This window comes from Heptranchias perlo, chromosome 14, assembly GCF_035084215.1.
Source record: "Heptranchias perlo isolate sHepPer1 chromosome 14, sHepPer1.hap1, whole genome shotgun sequence".
NCBI classification, from domain to species: Eukaryota; Metazoa; Chordata; class Chondrichthyes; order Hexanchiformes; family Hexanchidae; genus Heptranchias; species Heptranchias perlo.
The window spans coordinates 24,820,683-24,846,957 of NC_090338.1; the positions used below are offsets into that span (position 1 = coordinate 24,820,683).

At 44.8% G+C, this 26,275-nt stretch overlaps 1 protein-coding gene across 2 annotated transcripts in view; it reads right to left on the reverse strand.

The window, feature by feature from the left end:
• The window catches only part of LOC137332085 (uncharacterized), a 94,088-nt gene that overhangs the window by 13,680 nt on the left and 54,133 nt on the right, over positions 1 to 26,275 (reverse strand). For both annotated transcript variants that reach the window (XM_067995806.1, XM_067995805.1), the window contains one exon: positions 26,173 to 26,263. The gene's annotated coding sequence lies outside the window, so the exon portion shown is untranslated. The remainder of the gene's footprint in view (positions 1 to 26,172; positions 26,264 to 26,275) is intronic.

Genomic DNA, 26,275 nt, shown 5'->3' on the forward strand with positions numbered 1-26,275 from the left:
CCTGGTGGTCACCCATTCACTTCCTGCCTGTATACCCTTTACCTGCGGTGTGACCAACTCGCTAAACGTGCTATCCACGAGATGCTCCACAGTGAGTCCACCCGCAGCTCCAGCTCCGAGATACGATCGGTCAGTAGCTGCAGGTGGACACACTTCCCGCACACATGGTCGGCAGGGACTCTGTTGTGGAGCTCCACGTGTCAGAGGTGGACGGCGTGGCCAGCGAGGCTGGTGAGGCTGGTGATGCTGTTCGCCCTCCGAGGAGGTCATGACTGCAGCTACGGCGGCCCCCATCTGGAAGATGTACTTCTGAGGGGGTCCGCAAGGTAGGTACATGTCTCTGGACCTCGGGGTGAGTGTGCAAGTTGGTTTATTTTCTTGTCAGGAGGAGGGTGGTGGAGGCCAAACTTTGTCCCAAGTGACAGAGTGGCCTCCTGCAATGAGTGAGGGCCCCCCCCCTACAACCTGTCAAATGGACCTTTGCAGCTGCCACAGGCTGACAGCTGCATCACAGTATGGGAAACAGTCCCAGTTGTTTGTAAAATCCCACCCCTCCTCACATAATCCCTTAATCAGGTCTGTTAATGACCTGAAATAGCTAGATAAATATTGTCAAGTGGCATCCCGCTGGCTTTAATTGCCTACAGGATTCCCACCAGCAGGGGCTGCGCGCGTACGCCGGCGCGTCTGTGGGGAACCCGGAAGTGGGCGGGTTGGAGCCGGGCTCCGGACCTGCTCCGGGATTCCCCGATTTTCGAAGCCCCCCCCGCCAGGAACGCACCCGATAGCGGGTGCTAAAATGAAGCCCTTTATTTCACTGACTGTACCTGATTTGAGATTGAAGTCGCTATTCTAACTTGCACTTCCTGGTTCAGACTCTGTGCTGCGCATTAACAATGCTTCAATCTGATTGGTTAAGGGGATGCTCAGCTACTTGCCCTGTTCACATAGGTCCCAGATTCCCTGTAGAGGGCGCCACCCTGAATGGATCTCTAATTTACAGGAATTTGCTGTGCTGAACCCCATAGGAAATCTCTGGGCAAGTGCAAGTCTATTGAACGGCTGGCCCCGTTTGTTCGTCGCTCACAGCAAAATCCGATCCATTATGCTTTATGAATGGCTCAAATTCAGGTTCAGAGCAACCTGCTTTAACAATTAAAACAGCTTCTCATGTAGGTATTTACATTTATTTAATGGTCAGAGCATCATTTAACACACATACTACTATTCCCAAGTGAAGGCTGTACTGGTGGTTAGTCCTATGAACTGTATAGGTTATTTCTGTGAGGAGCAGATGGTGATTTCTGCTGTGCACAATTGAGCATTGCTCTGCTGTAACAGCATTACTGGGAATCGTTCAAAGAAAATGTTTAGATGTAATGAGGACAAGATTGACGCAGTTTTAAATAATACAGATCTATAAACACAGTGCTGCAGGAGGTGGGATCAATGAGTTGAGAATACTCCACTCGAACCATTTTTTCAGCTGATCTAAAAATCTAAATTAAGAAAAAAATAACTCTAAAAGGGAAGAAGGTAATAAAAAAATTATATTTTAAAAATCTTTCTCTGTATAGATATAGTTAAAGTGTATCACTCTTTTTAAAGCAGATAATTTAAAAAATATGTAACACACATATTAAATGTATTATTTCTGGTAATCATCTGGAAACTATCAGTCGTTAAGTATGCAGTGAATGCATTCACAATAATGATATCTTCAATGTGGACATTATCTCACATCAAGGCCATGGGGTGTTGATACATGAATTTTGTTGAATGCTGTCAACATCAGCTAAAGGGCACAGGGTTAATAAGGAGAAGTCAGCAACATTTTAGAAGAATCAGATCCTGCTTCACAAACCCACTGGAATTCTTTGGGGATGTAACTAAACTCGTGGATTTAAGTTATTTGAATCTTAAAGAATATTAAGATTGGTGGAATTAATGGCCAATTTACCTAGGTGGATTAGAATTGGCTTTTGACGACAGAAAACAGAAGGTGATAATGCACAGAAAAGGCTGTCTAACAGGGGTGAGGGGAGTACTGACTAGTTGGGCTCCAGAAAAGTAGACAAGCAAAGCAAATGGATAAGGAACAGCAGATGGATTTTAATGTGACGAAATATAAGATATTTCATGTGAGCAATAGACAATGCATAGGTAATGTAGGGTCCTATTTTACAATAGACAATGATTGTGTCTCCATCAGTAAAGATGGAAAAGAAAAAGAATTCGGGTGTGATTATTGAGTGTTCTCTTAATACATCCAGTCTATGTGAAGCTACTATCAATCTCATACTGGAATGCACCTTCAGGGCACAAAAAATTATTTTAGCCCTCTGTAAGTCATTTGTATCAGATTCCTCTGTCCATTATTTTAATGTAAGGAATCTTACAATACCAGGTTATAGTCCAACAATTTTATTTTAAAATCACAAGCTTTCAGAGATTATGTCCTTCGTCAGGTGAGTGAGTGAAAAGTTCTCAAATCGCATATCTTATATTAGGCTGGGACATCATCACACCAATCAAAGGTGTCGTTGGTGTTCAGACAGGTTAGCCACGGAAAACAGTAGGTCCCAGTATGCTGAATACACATTGTGTCAAATTACACAGACAGAGAGAAAGAGATCCGAAAGGCAGAGAGAGAGAGAGAGAGAGAATATTAAAAACAGATAACGTTTTTTTCCCCTTGCTGGTGGGTTTACGTGTAGCGTGACATGAACCCAAGATCCCGATTGAGGTCGTCCTCATGGGTGCGGAACTTGGCTATCAATTTCTGTTTGACGATTTTGCGTTGTCGTGTGTCTCGAAGGCCGCCTTGGAGAACGCTTACCCGAAGATCGGTGGCTGAATGTCCTTGACTGCTAAAGTGTTCCCCGACTGGGAGGGAACCCTCCTGTCTGGCGATTGTTGCGCGGTGTCCGTTCATCCGTTGTCGCAGTGTCTGCATGGTCTCGCCAATGTACCATGCTCCGGGGCATCCTTTCCTGCAACGTATGAGGTAGACAACGTTGGCCGAGTCACAGAAGTATGAACCATGTACCTGGTGGGTGGTGTCCTCTCGTGTGATGGTGGTATCCGTGTCGATGATCTGGCATGTCTTGCAGAGGTTAACGTGGCAGGGTTGTGTGGTGTCGTGGACGCTGTTCTCCTGAAGGCTGGGTAATTTGCTGCGAACGATGGTTTGTTTGAGGTTGGGTGGCTGTTTGAAGGTGAGTAGTGGAGGTGTGGGGATGGCCTTAGCGAGGTGTTCGTCGTCATTGATGACATGTTGAAGGCTGCGGAGAACATGGCGTAGTTTCTCCGCTCCGGGGAAGTACTGGACGACAAAGGGTACTCTGTTGGTTGCGTCCCGTGTTTGTCTTCTGAGGAGGTCTATGTGATTCTTCGCTGTGGCCCATCGGAACTGTCGATCGACAAGTCGAGCGTCATATCCCGTTCTTACGAGGGCATCTTTCAGCATCTGTAGGTGTCCATCACGTTCCTGCTCGTCTGAGCAGATCCTGTGTATTCGTAGGGCCTATCCATAGGGGATGGCCTCTTTGACGTGGTTAGGGTGGAAGCTGGAAAAGTGGAGCATCGTGAGGTTGTCCGTGGGCTTGCGGTAGAGTGAGGTGCTGAGGTGCCCGTCTTTGATGGAGATTTGTGTGTCCAAGAAAGAAACCGATTCTGAGGAGTAGTCCATGGTGAGCTTGATGGTGGGATGGAACTTGTTGATTTTATCGTGCAGTCTCTTCAGTGATTCCCAGTCGGGGAACACTTTAACAGTCAAGGACATTCAGCCACCGATCTTCGGGTAAGCGTTCTCCAAGGCGGCCTTCGAGACACACGACAACGCAAAATCGTCAAACAGAAATTGATAGCCAAGTTCCGCACCCATGAGGACGGCCTCAACCGGGATCTTGGGTTCATGTCACGCTACACGTAACCCCACCAGCAAGGGGAAAAAAACGTTATCTGTTTTTAATATTCTCTCTCTCTCTCTCTGCCTTTCGGATCTCTTTCTCTCTGTCTGTGTAATTTGACACAATGGGCTCGATTTTACCGTCGGGTTTCCTGTGGGTTTCCAACGGGGGGGGCCCTGAAAATCCCGATATCCAGTCACGTGACGGGAACCCGCCACGATCCCGCCCACTTCCGGGTTCCCCGATGACGTGCGGGGGTGCGTGCGTGGCCCCCGCTGGTGGGAATCCCGCAGGCAATTAAAGCCAGCGGGATGCCACTTGAGGTTATTTATTTCGCTTGTTCAGGTCATTAACTGACCTGATTAAGGGACTGTGTGTGATTTTGGGGAAACATGGGACTGTTTCACACACTGGGGGAAACAGTCCTAGTTGAACTGGACGTGTTGCAGCCGTCAGCCTGTGGCAGCTGCAAAGGTCCATTTGACAGTGGGGGGGTGGGGGTGGAGACTCTCACCCATTGCAGGAGGCCGCTCTGTCACTTGGGACAAAGTGTGGCCTCCACCACCCCCCTCCGGACGGTCAAAGTCACCAACCTGCACACTCATCCCGGGGTCCGGAGACATGTGCCTACCTTGCGGACCCCCTCAGATGTACATATTGCGGATGGGGGCCGCCGTAGCTGCAGTCATGACCCCCTCGGAGGGCGAACAGCATCACCAGCCTCGCCATCCACGCCGTCCACCTCTGACACGTGGAGCTCCACAACAGAGTGCTGTGACACATCCACCTGTACAGCAGGAGGGAGGGCTACCGCAGAGAGAGACGCGTCGCAGAGGGCACTACCCTCGCCACAGGGTCCACAGACCGAGGCTCAGCTCCCCGGACCTCTCCGAGCAGCAGTGAACACGGAGGCGCAGATTCACTCGACATGTAGTCGTGGAGATCTGCAGGCTCTTTCATGCCGAGCTGCTCCTGGCTGGCCCCAGCACCATCTGCTTACCTGTCGCTGCCAAAGTCACCACTGCCCTCCACAACTTCTCCTCCGCATCCTTCCAGGGTGCAGCCGGGTACACCGCCGATGTCTCTCAGTCGTCTGCGTGGAAGAGCCCTGCAAATACACCTGCACCTACTCTGCAGTAACACAATAGGTGGCATCAGTGGTGGGTCCTCATAGTGATACCCAGGAGCTGGCATTATTGGACACAACAGACAGGATTCGTGGAGACATGGCAGTGGTGGTGCCAATATAATGTGTGATGTTTGTTGCTCTGAAATTCAATATAGGTAACACCCATGGCAAACCCTCAGACACCCTTGTGCATCCCCTTCATGCTCACGACACGTTTGCCTTACGCTGCCTACTGCACATATGCGATGCATGCCCTGTGGCTGCAGCACAGGTGGTGGCAGGTTGAGTGAGGCTGGCCGTGAGAGAGATGCACGAGAGGGTGAGTATGGGATAGAGCCATGAGATTGTATGAGGATTGGGTTGCGTGTTAGTGGCGGGTGAGTACTGGCGAGGTGAGTAGGTGCAGGTAAGATGAGGATGGGGTTTGAGTGGGTATGAGGGGTGATGTGACAGAGTAGTGTTGGCAGTGCCAAAGGAGATGTGGGGTGGGGGCAGTGTTGTGGCAGACGGAGTGTAGGGGAAAGACTACGTGTTCTCACTGTGGCTGACCTACTGAGGTCATTGGAGCGCCTCCTGCACTGTATGCAGGTGGGCGATATGTTGGTGGTGCAGGTGACCCCCTCTGCCACCTCGAGCCAGGCCTTCTTGGTGGCAGAGGCAGGCCGCTTCCTCCCGCCCGCCGGGTGGAAGATCTCTGTCCTCCCCCTCCTCCTCACCCCATCTGATGATACCTGGGGTGAGGCATCATTAAACTGGGAGCAGCCTTCCCCCTGGGCTGCTCCATGCTGTAATTTGTTCCACTGGTTGCAGCATCTGTCAGTGGAGGACTGCCCCTTTAACTAGAGAGCCTCCTGCTGACAGATCGTACTGCGCATGCGCAGCCCGCCCGACGCGCAGATCAGCAGCGCGGACCCCGGAGGAGCAGGTAAGTGATTCCAATTAGTGCATTGCCTGCTACGATCGCGCGGGCAACCCACTAATTTCACCGGGCGCGGAGGCCACGCACCCGAAACCCAACCCGCCGGAAACCCGCAGGCCTGCTAAAATCAGGCCCAATGTGTATTCAGCATACTGGGACCTACTGTTTTCCATGGCTAACCTGTCTGAAAACCAACGACACCTTTGATTGGTGTGATGATGTCCCAGCCTAATATAAGATACGCGATTTGAGAACTTTTCACTCACTCACCTGATGAAGGACATAATCTCCGAAAGCTTGTGATTTTAAAATAAAATTGTTGGACTATAACCTGGTGTTGTAAGATTCCTTACATTTGTCCACCCCATTCCATCACCGGCATCGTCACATCATTATTTTAATGAAGACATTAACCATTAAACAAATGTACAATAATATTACACAGCATAAGTTGTTGGCAATTGTTCATGCTTTTACCATCCTAACTTTAGGAGGGCATTGATATGTTGAAGAGAGTTTAGAAGCAAGCGAAAATAATGACTTTGGACATAATATTCTAAGTTACGAGGAGAGGTTTCCAGAACTGAATTTATTTTCATTGGAAAAAAGGTTCAGAGGAAACATGGTTTATGACTTTAAAATTTTGGGAGGCACAGAAACTGCAAATGTAATGAAGTAATTTAAAAGAGAAGGTAAGGCTTGAGGGGGATAGATTTATTGTACCAATTAGTCTCCCCATCTTTCTTGCCAAAAATTACCATATCTTATGGACAGGAGGGCATAATCTATTTGATGCAGTATGTTTACCTTCATGGAGCCCTACAATTTCAGATCTCTGCTTCTTCCGGATTTATTGTGGAGACATAGGGTATGGAAGGATTGGGAATGCATCCTGGAGAGCTTCTATTGATTTTAATGGTAGCATATGCTTTGAACTGAATTAGCACCCCATCTGAAGCTACCCGAGCCAGGAAAGATCATTACTCTCTGGGTACTCAGATGGCGATTTTTTTTTCTGAGCTCTGGATTGAGTACCATGCTAATCTGAAGTACAGGTTACAGCTACAGGATGCCCAGATCTTATTTCACCAGATTGACTTGGGAGAGCACTAGGGGCCCCAAAAATTCTAGATCTCCATAAATCTGTAAATACTGTAAGCAAATGAAGATATTAGCATTTCATTTTAAAAAGAACTTTGGCCCTGAAATTCCTGGAGAGGCCTTGGGGATTGAATAAGGCCTGAGTGGAACTTCTGATTGCATGGTGCTATAATCCCTGATCCTGTCCAAAATCATCAGTCAGGGTAACTTAAGTGTTCCAGGCAGGTACACAAGCCACTTCTGGTGTAACTGGGGTTCCCACCTGACTGGGGTTGGGTCGGGGGGTGGGGGGCGGTGGCTGGTGGGAGGGGTGGTGAAGTAAGTTCACTGTAGTTCCTTAACACAGCATTTCTGATTCTGTAGGGCTCTGGGAGGGATGGGAAAAATAATTAAAGCTGCTTCTGTGTCTTGTAATGTTCTTGAACTTGACACCAATTTGGTTGCAAATAATCTTTATTGAGTTCGACCGAGTCTTGACACATTCAATGTCTTAAGCAATAGTCATACAGAGAAATAAACAATATTACTTGCTTTCGCTTTGGATTGAGAACGTAACTTTCACCGATTCTTTCCTTCTTGTCTCTCTCTACAAATTGTAAAGGAAAGCTTAAAATCTTTATAGGGCTCAGCCAATCCTTAAAAGGAATTGTTTTTCAGTTTCCTAACTGATCTTTTGATTGTTTGTGATATAGGCTACCCTCTTATCTGGGAGACCATTGACCCCTTATCCAGCATTCGTTGCTGACAAAAGACCTCTCCTTGTTGACAATGCCTTTTCTTGCTAAATGTTATCCATACTCTGAAGAATTCTGGGAATGAGCAGCTTGACCATTTTATTATTTCTAGCTGTAGTACAAGTTTACAAGCTATTTATAAGTGAAAAGAAAACAAAAACCTTCATCATATGAGATTAAACCAAATCCTAATCCTATGTATGTATGTATATAAGAATAAATACCGGTATCTTACAGCCTTCTGTCGGTTTCAGCAATGCTGAAAATCCGAAACTGGCCTGCAATTTTGATAGTCCCCCTCCCTCCCTCCTCACTGGCCAAGCATCCAGTGTTGCTAAGGGCTGAAATGAGAAAAATATATTACAATGCACTTGCAGCCGAGGGCAACAGGTTTTGCAGTGGGGCTGAAAAGAGGCAGTTTTAAAACATTTTGTTGTTTTGAAGTAGAAATTGTATCTAAAGTAACCAAAGGGGGGCATTTTAACCCCCCAGAATGGGCAGGAGAAGGACGGGGGTGTTAAAATTTCAAAATCTGAAACCCGACCCTAACCCACCTCCAACTTTCGGTTTTAACGGAGGTGGGTTGGGGGGCGGGTGATTAACCTGCTCTCCAGAGGCACGTCCGTCATTTAAATATTTTTTTGAGGTTGTGTGCCTCGGATTTTTACAGACTTTCAGGCTTAACTGCTGCAGGCTGGGTTTCCCAGGGCTCGGGAAACCCGATAGCTGAAGGGAGGAGAGAAAGGCTGGATCCAGCAGTAAAGTGCCTTTCCAGCACTGCTTGTGGGCCAGGAGGAGCAGGAGTGCTTCCCCTTGGCCCTTCAAGCTAACCTGCTTTCCTTCCCACGATCCGCCGCCCCGCCCCCCAAACCGCAGTCGGACCATGGCTCAACGATCGGACCCCCCTACGCAGTCGGACCCCCAATGTACTCACGGCCCATGGTCTTCTCTGCCCCCCCCACCCCCGACCCCAGATTACTTTGCACATAACACAATGTTCCAGTTTATATTTAGTGTGGGGTTGCCTGCAGAATCAGTCTTTTGCACCAGGCATGAGATAAAGGGATAGATTTTCAACTTGCCATCCAGACATAACACTGACGGAGTAGGTCAACTGGCTGTTATAGAAACCAACTGATTTTCATGCCATTGATTTCACAACATTTCATTGGAAATAAAAACCGGATGGTGTCTATAATGGGTGATCGATCCACTCTGCCAGATTTATGTCCAGGCGGCAAGTTGAAAATCTACCCCAAAGTATCTAAAGAGCATGTGAATTATAACAAGATATCTCCTAATACATAGGATATATTATGATGTTTCTTTTTTTAGAGAGGGTTTTTTTGTACAGCATGTGCTACCCCTAGCCATTCTTCCCTTTCATCTTAAATTGACTTTGCAAAACTAGAGAACATGAACACATAATTATGAAGCTTCGTGCGAGTCTAGAGATTAGAAGAAATTTAGTTTTCCCCACAGAGTAGTGGATATGCACATCACAGACTTCCAGCAAAAAGAGTAAATTCTGCTTCAATTAAGTCCTTTATAGAACAGCCAGATAAAATCTCTTTAACAATAGGACCGAAGTGTGTAATAATAAGAATAGACAGATTATCAAACACTGGATGGAACACAATATTTCTTATGCAACTGGGACCATGGAAATAGTTAGAGTTTAATAATAATTGTCAGATTAGATTGATTTCCTGGAGTTTTATTTTATTACCTTTGGGAATCAGGGAGAAATTTCAGAGTTTTATCTGACTTGTGGCTGGCTGTCTCCTTCAAGAAATTGAAAGAGTTGTCTAGAGTTCATTACAGAACAAACTTTATAGGATCTGTGGAAGGATCAGGCTTGATGGGATAACTTGCCTTTTCATATTCCATACCTTCTTATACATTTCAACCATCTCTACATTTGCAGGATTATCTTGGTGGATCTCTGGTGAAACATGATGAAAACTGCACAAATGATTTTAAAAAGTCATTCTGGATTTATGCTGACCTCACTGGAAGGTACCTCAATGTGTGTGTGCAATAAGATCTTCAATATATTTTTATGTGGGACATGATAATTAGTGGCAGTGGATGAAATGGTACTTCTAACAATGTGGGGGCAATTTTAATTCGCTCTGTAAAGGGACAGTAGTGGCCCGAAAATCACAGTGCTGTACTACTGCCCTGTTCGAGCTCCATTCCCACTCGCCATCATTTTTCTGGGGACCTCCGAATGGACCTTCCAGGTCTTCATCTGTTTCAGGCGGGACCCTCATTCAAATATGCTAATTGGGGTCCTATGACATACATTGGATCCCAAAGCAATTTTCATGTGACTATGGCCAGCGTATGTACCATATACATTCCATTCATTGGCACCAGGTGTTCAGTGGCCTTACCAGCGGTTAAAAGGGGCCGCTGCAGGTCAATCACTGACCCGCTCCCCCAACCGGTGAGCTGACTGTGAAGATTGGAACAGCGCTCACTGGTCTAATTTAAATAAGGCCCAGCCCTCAAAATGGCTTAGGCCTCTCTGCAGGGCCTTTGGGCAGGTACCGCGATCCCACCACCTACCCAAAGTCCACCCAGACTTAAAATCAACACCTGTATCTTTGAAGTGGGGTTCTGAAATCTGGACTATCTGCTTTGTTTTTATACTAGCCTATTGTATTCTTTTGAAGTTTGTGTTAGTAAAAGCTTTCAACATATTTTGGATTCTTTATGGCCTCACAATATTTATTCCAAAGTACCAAATGCAATTACTGGTTCCATTTATTTGCCGATGTTATCAGTATTGTAGTTCTGCAGCCTGGATCCAAGCTGCAACATGTGAGATGGGGATCAACGCAAGGGATAAATGAACTGACTCAAGGTTTATTTTCTTTGTGTTTTTTCTATAATACCCATGTCCACGTGATCACCTCTGCTGTTCCCTAGCAATCCCATGTGGACCGGTGACCAACTCCAGGCTCTGAGCAATGTCACTGTTATACCACATGTTAAAACATGCAGAAGAGCAGTAAGAATGACTCTTCTGAATTTCCGTCCCTTGGGAAAGTGCTTGGCCTCTACTCAGCATCAGTGCTTCCGCGAATATTAAAAGTTAGGGAGGAGATAACAGAGGCATTATTTCATATATATATGAAATAACTAATAAAGATATGAAATTACTAAATATAAAATCACTAGAAGAGGGAATAGTGCCAGAGGACTGGTGGACAGTTAGTGTTATTCCTATATTTAAAAAGGGAGATAGAACAAGTCCAGGGAAGCATAGACCAGTTAGCTTAACATCGGTGATAGGAAAGATAATGGAATCCTTACTCAAAGAAAGACATCTAGAGATGAAAATAAAATCAAGAATAGTCAGCACAGATTTCAGAAGGGAAAGTCATGCTTGGCCAACCTTATTGAATTCTTTGAAGAAGTAACAGAAAGAGTAGACAAGGATAATGCAGTACATGTAATATATTTGGATTTTCAAAAGGCCTTCGATAAGGTACCGCATTGTAGACTCATGACTAAGGTCTGAGCATGTGGAGTCAGGGGACAGGTAGCAGAATGGATAGCAAGCTGGCTACTAAACAGAAAACAGAGAATAGGGGTTAAGGGTAGCTACTCAGACTGGCAAAAGGTGGGAAGTGGTGTTCCACTGGGATTGGTGCTGGGACCACTTTTGTTCACAAATTTACATTAATGATTTGGATTCAGAAGTACAACTTCAAAATTTGCGGATGACACCAAATTGGGGGGTGTAGTTAATACAAAGGAAGAATGCGTCAAAATGCAAGAGAACATTAATAAACTTGCAGAATGAGTGTGTAATTGGCAAATGAATTTCAATATAGATAAGTGTGAGGTGGTGCATTTTGGTAGGAAGAATGAGGAGGCCACATACTGCTTGGATAATATGACTCTAAATGGGATAGAGGAGCAAAGGGATCTAGGGGTACAGATACACAAATCCCTAAAAGTAGCATCGCAGGTTAATAAGGCCAAAAAAAGGCAAATCAAGCACTAGGATTCATTTCTAGAGGGATAGAATTGAAAAGCGGAGAAGTTATGTTAAACTTGTGTAGAACCTTGGTTAGACCACACCTGGCAGATTGTGCACTGTTCTGGTTTCCATATTATAAAAAGGATATAGAGGCATTGGAGAGAGTGTAAAAAAGATTCACAAGGATGACACCAGAACTGAGAGGATATCCTTATCAGGAAAGGCTGAACTGGCTGGGTCTCTTTTCTCTAGAAAGAGAAGGCTGAGGGGTACCTGATACAGGTCTTTAAGATAATGATAGGGTTTGATAGGGTAGACGTAGAGAAAATGTTTCCACTTGTGGGGGAGTCCAAAACTAGAGGTCATAAATATAAAATAGTCGCTAATAAATCCAATAGGGAATTCAGGAGAAACTTCTTTACCCAAAGAGTGGTAAGAATGTGTAACCTGCTACCACAAGGAGTAGTTGAGGCAAATAGCATAGATGCACTTAAGGGGAAGCTAGATAAACACATGAGAGAGAAAGGAAAAGAAGAGTATCCTGATAGGGTTTGATGAAGTAGGGAGGGAGGAGGCTCGTGTGGAGCATAAATGCTGGCATAGACCAGTTGGGCTGAATAGCTAGTTTCTGTGCTGACTCTTCGATGTAACTCAAAGCATCACAGATCAGGCGTGCAATTCAGCAAGTGGGAATTACAGTCACAATATCCAAAATACAATCTTTCTCCTTCATATTATCTCCCTCTTGCTCTCTCAAATCCATTTTCTCTTATCCTCTGTTTTTGTTTCTGAAATCAGATGTTAAATCAGATCAACAGGGCTGTATTTATAATTGCTTGTTTACAATAGAATGCCTACTTTGCATTTCTAAAATATATATTTATTATTTTTGTATTCCCATTCAGACAGACTTAAGTTATTTAGTTTCATTGTAATATAATTAATGTTTTTCAATGTAGTTTAAGTATAAGAACAGTATCGCTTTAAGAAATGACCTGCCACTTCAGAGGATGCGTGAAGATATTTTATAAAGACAGCTGAGGAGAGAGTTTGTGGTTGGGAATTACGCAGAGCTCCATTTTATTACAACTGCCAATCTCAGTGTTTGGTCAGTAGTGAGATTTTATGAGCACACAAAAGAAAACAGAGAGAAAAAAAAATAATTAAATTTTTATTCTGAATGAGTGAGACAAACAACCAAGACATTTAAAGAAAATTACTGCATATTTTCAATAGTAAAATAAACATTTCAGGCAGCTACAGCACAGGCCACCATACTGAGCAGTATCATAGCAGGAGCATGTATGTACCTGAGATATCGGGCATGATTTTAGCTCGGAGCCAGGAACCCAGTGGGTGGATAGATGTGCAGGAACCCGGAAGTCAAGTGAGTGCGTCGCAATGTGCAATTGCAACTCAGTTGGAGGTAATTATTATTGCTTCCTGGTTTCCCGTGCGAGAGCAGCCAGATTGACAGGCTGGCTGCCTGTCGGGATGGAAAGAAGCTGCGAATTGGAGAAGAGGGAGGGAGGGAGAGATGGTGGGCCGTGGACGACATCGGTTGGGGGGGGGGTGCTTGGAGGACGACTATCGGGAGGGTCTACCATCGGGGGTGGTCTACCATCGGGGGGTGGCTACCATCGGGGGTGGGGGATCTGCTATCGGTGGGGGGAGAGGGAGGGGTCTACCAGTTTGCAGAGACTGAATTATTACACAGCACATCTACTGCTTTGTTTGTAAACCAGCATTTCCGGGAGGGTCCATGAAACAAGATGCCACAGTATTCAGGGTTTCCAATTATCCAGTGTTGAACACCGGAGTCTTAAAGCAATCATGGAATAAAAATATATATTCCTTTTTGTTTATCTACCATCTGGGGGGGATCTACTATTCGGGGGGGTCTACCATCGGGGGGGGGGTGGGGTCGGCCAATCGTGAGGTCTACCGTCGGGGCAGGGGGTCGGCTGATTGCTCCAGGTGAGCTTGTTGGGCCTGGATGAAGCACTCCTGCTCCTCCAGGGCCACAAGCAGTGCAATAAAGGCACTCGCCTCATGGATCGGGCCCTTCTCGACTGCTTTCAACTGCTGAGAATCAGGAGCCATGGGAAACCCATGCAGGTGAGCTTAAATTTGTTTCAGCTATAGAATCCACAAAAAATTAAGTACCTCAACTATTTCAATGAGGTTCATTGCCCCTTTAACAATCTGCCCACCGTCATTAAGTGGGGACGGGACTTTCGGGTTTCGGATGTGTGCCCGCATCCAAACGCGCCTGGGTTAAACCCGGAAGTTGGAGCTGGGTTGGGGTCCCACTTCAAAAAACTGTTATTTTTACCTCCCACCCACCCCCAACCCACCCCTTCTTTGGGGTTAAAATTACCCCCATAGTATAATAGCTAAAGAAAGAAAGAACTTGCATTGATAGAACCTTTCATATCCAAAGGTGCTTCACAATCAATGAACTGCTTTTTAAAAATGCAGTCACCACTTTTATGTAGGCAAACATGGCATCAACTTATGCCTAACTAGGTCTCACAAACAGCAAATGAATGATTAACCAGGTCATCTGTTTTTGGCGGTGTTGGTTGAGGAAAGGATACTGGCCAGGAGAGCTGTAGAACCCTACTCTTCTTCAAATAATATCATAGAATCTTTAAAGTCCACCTAAAAAGGCAGGTGAAGCCTCAGTTTAACATTGCATCTGACTTAGGGCACCTCTGACAAAGCAGTACTCCACTGCTACAGTGACGTGCCAGGCTGGATTATGTTCCCTAGTCCCTCGGCTCTGAACCCACAATCTTCTAACTCGGAGGCAAAAGTGCTATCACCGAGCCAAGCTGACACTACGACAGAAGCAAAGAGCCTACACCCGAAACCTATTTCCAATATTTTCTGTCTTTATATCAGAATGTGTTACAAGGCAGTAGTGCATCAAAAAATTTAGACAGCATTGTAAAGTACAAGAGAGAAGTTTAATCAGTTTTTGAATGTTATCTGAATTCTAGGTTGTATTAAAGTCTGGAATTGCATTTGCTATTGTGTATGATGCAGCATAGGTTAGATGGATTTACTGGAGGTTTCTTCACTAAGCAAGAAATTTGAATTTTGATGTTAGTGATCTCAGAGCCAAATGGTAATTTCATGGTCAAATACTAAGATTGCAGAGTGCCATAATGGAAGGTGATAACTCAAAATGAAGTAATAGAATCATAGAATCACAGAAGGAGGCCATTCTGCCCATCATGACTGTGCCGGCTCTTTGGAAGAGATATCCAATTAGTCCCACACCCTTGTTCTTTCCCCACAGCCCTGCAAATTTTTCTCCTTCAAGTATTTATCCAATTCCCTTTTTGAATCTGCTTCCACCGCCCTTTCAGGCAATGCATTCCAGATCACAACAACTCGCTGCATACACTTTTTTTCCCCTCGTCACCTCTGGTTCGTTTGCCAATTATCTTAAATCTGTGTCCTCTGGTAACTGACCATTCTGCCAGTTTCTCCTTATTTACTCTATCAAAAGTAATAGGATACCATCGCAGAACTCTCAGCTTTGGAGGGGGTGTGAAACAAGTGATATCGGATCAGCTGCCCATTATAAGCCCTGCCTGATTTTCCTTCCCACGGAAGTCACGATATAAGTTCTTTCTTTTTTCTTTCTAAATGATCAAATACTCCATGGAACACTGGCTGGCTTCAATTCAGTTGAGACCATAGGATTGCCATACATAGAATACAACAGATCAAACATGAACAATGTAAAGAAGAAAAAAGAACATCATCATCAATATGTCCCAAAGCACTTCTCGGCTAATTACTTTTGCAGTATAATCACTGCTGTTATATATGCAAATGCAGCAGGCCAATTTCCAGATAAATAGCAGATGAGATAAATGATCAGTTAATCTTTTCTAATGGTGTTGGTTGAGGGATACAAATTCTCCTATGCACTTTCTCAAATAGTGCCATGGGACATTTTACAGAGCCTCAGTTTAACATCAAATCTGAAAGACACATAGATTGTAATGCATGACTGGTATGGTAGGTTATAATCATCCTATCTGTAGCGTGTTACTGCCTGTTTAGCACTTACAGCGGAATGGTTATTTTGGTGTTCACTCTAAGTTTACTGTAATTATTTTTGCACAGTTAATTAATCACAGCTGTAATATATAGCAACACAAGGATGGAATATATTTTGCAGTGTGCTACAAGGAAGTTAAACCAATAATTAAGATGTGGAACACACTAAAATAAGCCCTCCAGCAATTTTGCATAACCATGTTATAAAGAATATTTGAAGTAAAGCTTGATATCTCCTCTCTGATAAAGAAGTGCTTAGTTACTTGAGTGACTTGCTCAGTCTTTCCACAGTCTTTTGTGTGAAATTTAAAAAAAATAAGTACTGGATTCGGGGAAGAGGACAAGTCATGTTTAAAAGTATTATGCCATGAGCTGGATTTTGCTGTGAAAATAATGACGAGGCTAACAGGGCTCACCATATTTCTGTGCAAATCGGTCAGCAACTTCCGATGACTGCACATGCGCAGTCAAATGCAAAAATCTGGAAGTTGCTGAACGAGATGCGCTACTCCTCCATAAACTTTGCGGGAACGGCATCTCGCCAGCTGATTCCCCTTGAATGGAACAGCGTGAAGTTCCTGCACTGACGGCGTAAGTACCCACTAAACTCGGCAGAAAAAGTTAGGGCTTGTCCATTCTGATGTAAGTCTTAATGACTGCCAAACAACCTCTCTGCCACTGAAAATTAACTTAACATGTGTGGAGTCTCATTCCCTTTGACTTTAATTATTGTTGGACTTATAAAAAAATGTAAATAAATTTTTATTTTTTTACTTTCTCTGTTTCTTTTTTCTCTGTCTCTTAATTCAACCTTTCTTACCCTCTCTATTTTGCTGTCTGTACCTGATTTGACATTGAATTCACTATTCTCAGTTACACTTCTCAGGGGTTCAATCTCTGATGCTTCAGTCTGATTGGTTAAGGAGATAGCCAGTTGCTTGCCCTGTTCAAACAGCTCCCAGGTGCCCCAGAGAGAGTGAGTGCTTTGTGGTTCTCTAATTTTCAGTGACGTGCCCTGCAAAAGCTCCTAGAAAGTCTATGGGCAAGAGTAAGTCCAACTAATGGCTCACAGAAAAATCCAGCCCATGATGTTTAGGCAGGACAAAACCTTCCACTAATGTCCTGGAGCTCGGTATCTATAAATTATATTTTCTAGTGAATTGTGCACTCGTCAAGGTAAGGACGGTTAGTGCTTTCAAGTGAACTTAAACCAAAATCTTCTGTAAAATATGTTGGCTGCATAGATCCTAAGTAAGATGAGTTTCGCCAGATCTGAGTACAAACCAACAACATAAATCTATCAACAACTTGGTACTGAATTGACAATTTCATTCAAAGGCCACAAGGGATGCTGATGTAGGAAAGGCTAGTATTCACACTGGTATGGCAGATGCTCTTCTGTGGGTAGTGTTAAGGTAAGGAGGGCTGAGTAGAAGGAGTTCTTATCTGCATCATATTAATACTGTGTTTGATCTAAGAGTGCTTGATGCTGACACTATCTGCTCAAAGTGGAAAGTGTTTCATTCATCAGCACTAACTTTCCTTACCATGAAAAGAACAAAATTCACCAGAAAAAAATATTTTGTAGGTTACTAGGCTTCATGACATTAATAAAAAGTTTTGTCCTATCCTAATATCACATTATTTTTAAGCAGCTTGCCCCCTGCCCTAATCCAGTGCTGAAGACTATGAAAAGATTGAGTCAAGCCCAAACCATTGTACAGTGTAATAATTAATCTATTGTTCTATTATTATTGTTAAGGTTGCATAGAGAGGGCTTTTTGATGGCTCTTTATGATAAGGGGAGCCATAAACCATAACTGTTATAGTGCGGATCATGTTACAGAGAGTGCATTTAATATAGTTTCTCTATTAGAATGTGAGCCATAAACCCTGAGAGTTATAGCAGATATGCCATCGTGAATGCCAAATGTCCATACAGCTTCCTGTTTGCAGTCCTAGAGCAGACAATACCCTATCATGTTTTCCACTCACACTTTTTAATAATTATTTTGCTGCTTCTTGTGGAGGTGCCGGTAATGGACTGGGGTGGACAAATGTAAGGAGTCTTACAACACCAGGTTATAGTCCAACAGTTTTATTTGAAATCACAAGCTTTTGGAGGCTTCCTCCTTCCTCCTGATGAAGGAGGAAGCCTCCGAAAGCTTGTGATTTCAAATAAAACTGTTGGACTATAACCTGGTGTTGGAAGACTCCTTACATTTGTCTATACATGCACTTTCTCTGATCTGTAAAATGTATTTCTGAGTCACACTATGCAATATTGCAACAGGTTAATAACCTCTAAGAGCATGTTTGCTCTCAGCAATCCATTATAGAATAAATTGTGCATGGCCATTTAGCAGGGGAGGGGAATGCTTTTGTGACATTTGGTGGTTTAGTGAGGGTGCTAGGTTATCGATTCTAACTGAATGATAAAATTATTTGGCTGCCAGCCAAAAGATTTTATTTTCCTGACAAGGAGCTCACCATAAGCTAACAAGTTCATCCTTCTTCAAGTAAGGCTTTTTTTAATTCTTGGGACTGAGTGGTGCAGTGAAAGGACTCTCCTTTCAAATGGGACCTGGGTTCAAATCCAGCCAGACTGATGAGCTAATAGTTTCACTTTTGATCACTGTAATGGGGCCAAGTGAAATGAATTTGAAGCAGTTTCAAACCAGTCCGGTGAGCATGCGTCAAGCAATCAAAAACATGCTGTCACATGGAAATAATTCATATCAAATTGTCAGTCTCATTCAGAAGAGATCACAGAGAAGTGGGGACTGGAAATATCACACTGATGGAGTAGGTCTCTAATGAGGTTGGGCTTAAAACATATGCTCTGCCCCTTAGCACAGACATTACTTACTTTGATTTTAAAAAAATTCGAACATGTTATTGTTACTTTAAGTTCATAGCATTGTTTCTTCTTTGCTTTAAATGGGACAGAAAAAAATTAACTTTAGGTGACAATCAGGAACCGTTTTTGCCATTCTGCTCCATTCTTTTCTATCACATTTTATTCACATGTCTCATGTTCTTAAGCTGCAGGCAGCTCTCCCACTGCTAAACGCAGACACACTGCAGCTCTTTCGGATGGGTTGGTACTCAATTCTTATTTCAGTGCATCTCTTTACAGTAAATCAGTTTTCTGTCAGCTTTGATGAGTATAAAATGGATTGCGAGATTACCTTCTCACTTTGTAGCCTCTCAGTGCCTGCAGGTGTCGTGCATGTTTCCAATAGAATGTGCAGCCATTTCCTTTTTAGCTTATTTGCCATGGGTTTTTTATATACTAGGCATGAGTAGATGCTAAACAGAGCTTTGCAGTAAAATGTGAATGGCATTCCATAGGACTAATCAGTGGAGCATGCTAGGGGGGGCAGGAGAAACATAGGGGGGAGTTTTAACCCCCCCAGGACAGGCAGGAGGGGGCGGGATGGGGGGAGTTAAAATGGAAGTGGGATGGGGGAGCGGGCGACTAACCAGCTCTCCAGAAGCGGGTCCGTTATTTAAATTTTTTAATAAGGCTGCGTGCCTCAAATTTCAGCAAGGTTTTAGATTTAATGCCTGCGGGCCTGGTTTTCCAGGGCTTGGATCCAGCAGATAAGTGCCTTTCCAGCACTGCTCGTGGGCCAGGACAAGCAGGAATGCCTGCCCCCGGACCCCCAAGCCAACCTGCTGCAATCGGACTCCTTCCTTGCAATCCACCGACCCCCCCACCCTACACCTTGGGCATTCCAATCTCTCCCTCGGCCTCCGAACTCCCCCCGCACCACCGGCTTTTCCGATCTCTCCCTTGGCCCCCCCTCCCTCCTTACCACTCTCTGGCTGCAGCCTTGTGCAGCAGGCCTTCCCGCTCGGCAGCCAACTAGTCTCTCAATCTGGCTGGCTGCTGGCCAGGAAACGGAGACAGAACATTTAGGTAGAGGATTCCATAGCATGGAGCCTAGACGACTGAAGGAAGGGGGGGTGGAGGAGGGGAAGCTGGCTAGAAAAGTAATAGTCAAGTTTGGAGATGACAAAGGCACAGATGAGGGTTTCAGCAGCAGTTTGCCTGAGCCAGTCAATGTTATGGAGGTGGAAGTAGGAGGTCTTTGTGATGGAGCAGATATGGGGTTGGAAGCTCAGCTTGTGGTCAAGTAGGAACAATCTGGTTCAACCTGAGACAGCAGCCAGGGAGAGGGATGAAAGTCATGGGAGTGGACTTGAACCCACAACCTTCAATATCAGAGGTAAGAGTGCAACCACTGAGCTAAGGCTGACACCTATATTTACCCATTTTTTTTCTGATTGCTTGTCCATCTCTTTCTCTTATTTTTCAGTTCTAAGGAATAGTAAGCACCTGAAATGTGGACTGTCTAATCTCTGTACAGATGTTGACTGATCAGCTGTTATGTTTCCAGCTTTTTCTGTTTTCTGTTCAGGAATCTGCCAATATCTGCAGTATCTTTTTACGGCAAAAGCATATTGATGTGGGACAGAGTAGAGGGAGCTTTACTCTTCATGCAATATTTCAGGACAAGTGATTTGGTATGGCAAGCCATCCCCTGACATTTCCTGTATAGTTCTACTGTGAGACCTGGAGGCAGTTACAATGTTGCTAATGCTACCTGACTAGGGAATGCTTGGTGGTGACACTGGTGCAAGAAATGGTAAACTGATTCAACAGCCATCATGGGAACATAGGATGACCTGATAGAGGTCTTTAAGATAATGAAAGGGTTTGATAGGGGAGACATAGAGAAAATGTTTCCACTTGTGGGGAGTCCAAAACTAGAGGTCATCATTATAAGATAGTCACTCATAAATCCAATAGGGAATTCAGGAGAAACTTATTTGCTCGAAGAGTGGTAAGAATTTGAAACATGCTATCGCAAGGAGTAGTTGAGGCAAATAGCATAGATGCATTTAACGGCAAGCTAGATAAGCACACGAAGGAGAAAGGAATAGAAGGGTATGCTGATAGGGGTAGGTGAAGTAAGGAGGGAAGAGGTTCGTGTGGAGCATAAATGCCAGCATGGACCAGTTGAGCCAAATGACCTGTTTTTTTTAGTCGTTCATGGGATTTGGGTGTCGCTGGCGAGGCCAGCATTTATTGCCCATCCCTAATTGCCCTTGAGAAGGTGGTGGTGAGGGGCCTTCTTGAACCGCTGCAGTCCGTGTGGTGAAGGTTCTCCCACAGTGCTGTTAGGTAGGGAGTTCCAGGATTTTGACCCAGCGACGATGAAAGAACGGCAATATATTTCCAAGTCGGGATGGTGTGTGACTTGGAGGGGAACGTGCAGATGGTGTTGTTCCCATGTGCCTGCTGCCCTTGTCCTTCTAGGTGGTAGAGTTCACGGGTTTGGGAGGTGCTGTCGAAGAAGCCTTGGCGAGTTGCTGCAGAGCATCCTGTAGATGGTACACGCTGCAGCCACTGTGCACCGGTGGTGAAGGGAGTGAATGTTTAGGGTGGTGGATGGGGTGCCAATCAAGCGGGCTGCTTTGTCCTGAATGGTGTCGATCTTCTTGAGTGTTGTTGGAGCTGTTCACTTTTTACCACTCTGGTAGTCGCAATGCACAACAAAAATGGCAATCAATCTTTATCAATTAGTCTACAAGAAACCCAAGCTTGAGGCAAGGAAAACCCACCATCGATGGAAAACTTTGAGAGCCATAGGTCTATATTGACCTGTTCCTCCCAAGCATGCTGCTCTTACCACGTCATGTCTCAAATTACTTATATATTGTGTCCAAAATATTATTTTGTGAAAGAAATCTATCCAATTTGAATTTGAATGAATCAACATTACCGGCTTCCACCATCTCCCTAGGGAGCCTGTTCCATCGGTTTATGACTTTCTCACTAAAATAATGGGCTCAATATTAGGAGGGCAGCGGGTTCACGAAGGGGGGCGACTGGGCGCGTGGGTAACGCGCCCGGTGAAATTAGTCTGCCCCCCACGCGATCACAGCCTCATTGGATCCACTTACCTGGTCTTCCGGGTTCCCCGCTGCTGATCTGCGCGTCGGGCGGACTGCGCATGTGCAGTAAGGTCTGTCAGCTGGAGGAGCCCTATTTAAAGGGGCAGTCCTCCACTGACTGATGCTACAACAAATAGGAAAAATTACAGCATGGAGCAGCCCAGGGGGAAGGCTGCTCCCAGGTTAATGATGCCTCACTCCAGGTATCATTGGATGGGGTGAGGGGGAGGACAGAGATCTTCCCCCCGGCGGACGGGAGGAAGCGGCCTGCCTCTGCCACCAAGAAGGCCTGGCTCGAGGTGGCAGAGGAGGTCACCTGCGCCACCAACATATCGCCCACCTGCATACAGTGCAGGAGGCGCTTCAATTACCTAAGTAGCTCAGCCAAAGTGAGTACACTTAATCTTTCCCCTACACTCCGTCTGCCACATCACCGCCCCCACCCCACATCTCCTTCTGCACTGCCAACACTACTCTGTCACATCACCCCTCATACCCACTCAAACCTCATCCTCATCTTACCTGCACTTACTCACCTCGCCAGTACTCATCCCGCCACTACCACTCAACCCAATCCTCATACAATCTCATGGCTCTATCTCATACTCACCCTCTCGTGCATCTCTTTCACGCTGAGCCTCACTCAACCTGCCACTACCTGTGCTGCAGCCACAGGGCATGCATCACATGTGCAGTAGGCAGCGTAAGGCAAACGTGTTGTGAGCATGAAGGGGATGCACAAGGGTGTTTGAGGGTTTGTCATGGTTTTTACTTATATTGAATTTCTGACCAACTCACATCACATATTACATTGTCACCACTACTGCCACGTCTTTGCGAATCTTGTCTGATTTGTGCAATAATGCCCTTACCTGAGGATCACAATGAAGACCCACACCTGATGCCACCCATTGTGTCACTGCAGAGTGGGTGTAGGTGTATTTGAAGGGCTCTTTTGTGCAGACGACTGAGAGACGTCGGCGATGTCCCCGGTTGCACCCTGGAAGGATGCGGAGGAGAAGTTGAGGGCAGTGGTGACTTTGACAGCGACAGGTAAGAAGATGGTGCTCGGGCCAACCGGGAGCAGCTCGGCATGAAGGAGGCTGCAGATGTCCACCACTACATGTTGAGTGGCTCTGAGCCTCCATGTGCACTGCTGCTCAGAGAGGTCCAGGAAGCTGAGCCTCGGTCTGTGGACCCTGTGGCGTGGGTAGTGCCCTCTGCGAAGCATCTCTCTCTGCGGTAGCCCTCCCTCCTGCTGTGCAGGTGGATGTGTCACAGCACTCTGTTGTGGAGCTCCACATGTCAGAGGTGGACGGCATGGCCGGCGAGGCTGGTGATGCTGTTCGCCCTCCAAGGAGGTCATGACTGCAGCTACGGCGGCCCCCATCCAGAAGATGTACATCTGAGGGGGTCCGCAAGGTAGGTACATGTGTCTGGACCCCGGGGTAAGTGTGCAAGTTTGTGAATTTGATTGTTAGGAGGAGGGTGGTGGAGGCCACACTTTGTCCAAAGTGACAGAGTGGCCTCCTGCAATGAGTGAGGGTCTCCCCCCACCACCTGTCAAATGGACCTTTGCAGCTGCCACAGGCTGATGGCTGCAACATGTCCATTTCAACTGGGAGTGTTTCCCCCAGTATGGGAAACAGTCCCAGTTGTCTCTAAAATCCCACCCCTCCTGACATATTCCCTTAATCAGGTCTGTTAATGACCTGAAATAGCAGAATAAATACTGTTAAGTGGCACCCCGTCGGCTTTAATTGCCTGCGGGATTCCCACATGCGGGGGCTGCGCACGCACATCGGCGCATCTGTGGGGAACCCGGAAGTGGGTGGGTTGGAGCCGGGCTCCGGACCCATTCCGGGATTCCCCGATTTTCGGAGCCCCCCCGGCAGGAACGCACCCGATAGCGGGTGCTAATATCGGGCCCAATGTTTTCACAGATTAGTTTTGAATTTACCCCCCTTCAAGCGCAGGCCTTGTCCCCTGTTTGGGACAACATTAAACAGCTTGTCATGGGACATTATCAAGTCCCTTTAGAATCCTAAAAAACATCAGTAATACCACCACTAGACTTCATTTTCAATGAGAACATGCCCAATTTATATAATCACTCCTCAAATTCCAATCTCTGAAAACTTACACCTTGAACAGTACAAAATCTCTCCCAAAATAATTGAAACTAATACATAAAATAAAGAAAATTATGGAACTTCTTTGTGGAAGAACAAACTCTAGTCAATTTATACGCTCTAAACATTCAAAATGATCTTAGCACCTCTGGCAAAGAAAATGTAATTAAAATTTGAATAAAAATCTCACTTTGGAACTATATGGACACACCTTTTCTCACATAGCTGCACTACCCTGTGGATGTGACAGATTCTAATTAACCAGCAAATTACACACCATGGTGCAATGGCTACATTGTCATTTCCTTTCACCACAAAGTATGAATGTTGTGACAATGAGTAAAATATACCTGTTTAGCCCCTCCACTGATATTGCTTTTACAAATGACCCCGTGTGGGTCTTTTATTTGATGTCTTTTCACTGAATAAATTTTCTTTACAATTACAATTTGCATTTTCCAACTAGATATTTTTGCACAATATATGATAGAATTGACCATTATTTCTCTTGATTCTTGTCTTTTCAAACAATAATTTCACACCCTGAGCAGTTGGTTGAATAATCCTAGTAAGCATATTCATTATAACTGACAATGATAGATAAAAATGTGATGCCTCACTACCATTGCCATCCCTGAACTCTGAAGCATGTATGTATTAGGGATTGGAAAGTAATATTTTTAATAACCCCACCCCCCCCACCCCTCTCATTCACGGAGTCCCTGCATAATTCTTTGAAGAGTGAGTGGACTGGCAACGATTCCCAGGCCTCTGACAATGCTAGTTTGAAACTTGTTGCTGGGAAGCATGGCATTGGATTCTCAGACAGGGTAACCTTCCTTCTTTTTTCTCTTTCGATCCCTATATTGGGAATAGCCCATTCTCTGCCTCGTGTCTGGTACACAAAAACAGTGTCTATGAGATCATTAGTTGTAAACTTCCAGCAGTAGAAGATTCATTGTTTTATCCTTCTGTGTTGTTGCTGGGGAAGAGGAAGCTGATGTTTTTTTTAATCAGGAGATCTATCCTTGGTATGGGGCTAGATCAGATACTGATCAGAATGGTTTTGATAGAGTAAATAAGGAGAAACTGTTTCCACTGGCAGGAGGGTCAGTACCCAGGAGGACACAGATGTAAGATAATTGGCAAAAGAACCAGAGGGGAGATGAGGAGAATTTTATGATCTGGAATGCACTGCCTGAAAGGCTGGTGGAAGCAGATTCAATAGTAACTTTCAAAAGGGAATTGTATTAATGCTTGAAAAGGAAAAAAATTGCAGGGCTTTGGAGAGTGAGCAGGGAATTGGATAGCTCTTTCAAAGAGCCGGCACAGGCACGATGGGCTGAATGGTCTCCTTCTGTGCTGTATGATTGTACGATTCTATGAAAAGCTATCTTTGTACATAGTTTTGTGAGGCCAACATAATTCAATAATGTTGTTAAATCAGTTTTTAATTTTTTAGTAATTAAGGTGGCCTACAATGGTTATCATAGGAAATGTTTCAGTTTCAGATGATAGCCCTCTTTAACAACACCACTGAAATTCTGCAGAATGGTCGGACTGTGACGTAATAAATCTGAGACTTTGCACATTTTTGCACCGCATCACTTTTCATTGATGTTTTCAGACATTAAAAACAAATTAGTAGCAGGAGATGCAATTAACAATGGGATCATGCCTTTGTATCATCAATCCAACAGCTGTAAACTCCTCTGTTCACCAACTGGAGAAAATGTTTGTCCCAACACTTTACCAGATGAGAATATTACTTCAGTGACTAACATAACAGGTAAAGAAGAAGTATGTATTCAACACTGTTACACGACCATGAGTTAATACTTAGCGGGTAAATTTCCTCTGAGCTTCTCCTGCTCCGCCGCTGTGACTTCACAGCAGAAGCCCTGTGTACATGCATTAATGAGGTTTGCGCTGCACTCCCAGTGAAGTTAACAAGACGGAGCAGGAAAAGGTACTGATCCTTCAGCGTACAGTATTGAAATATGAGCATTATTTGTGGCTTGAAAATGACATTTGCTCCCCAAAAGATTCTTCCTTTGACTTTTTTCATCAGCAATTCATTCAGTTTTTCTCCAACCCAATCTGGCAGGAATTAGAGTAGAGCAGAAAATAATTTCTATTCTGTAATGCTCTTAGTGTTTTTGTAATCCTCTGTATATTTTGAATAAAGTACAATGCACTTACAAAAGGTCTTAGGCTATGACTTGCCTACTTTCCCTTTCCTCTCCGTGTGTGCGTGCATCCGCATGCATTAGTCCTTTACAGAGTCACATGCCTGGAAAAAAGC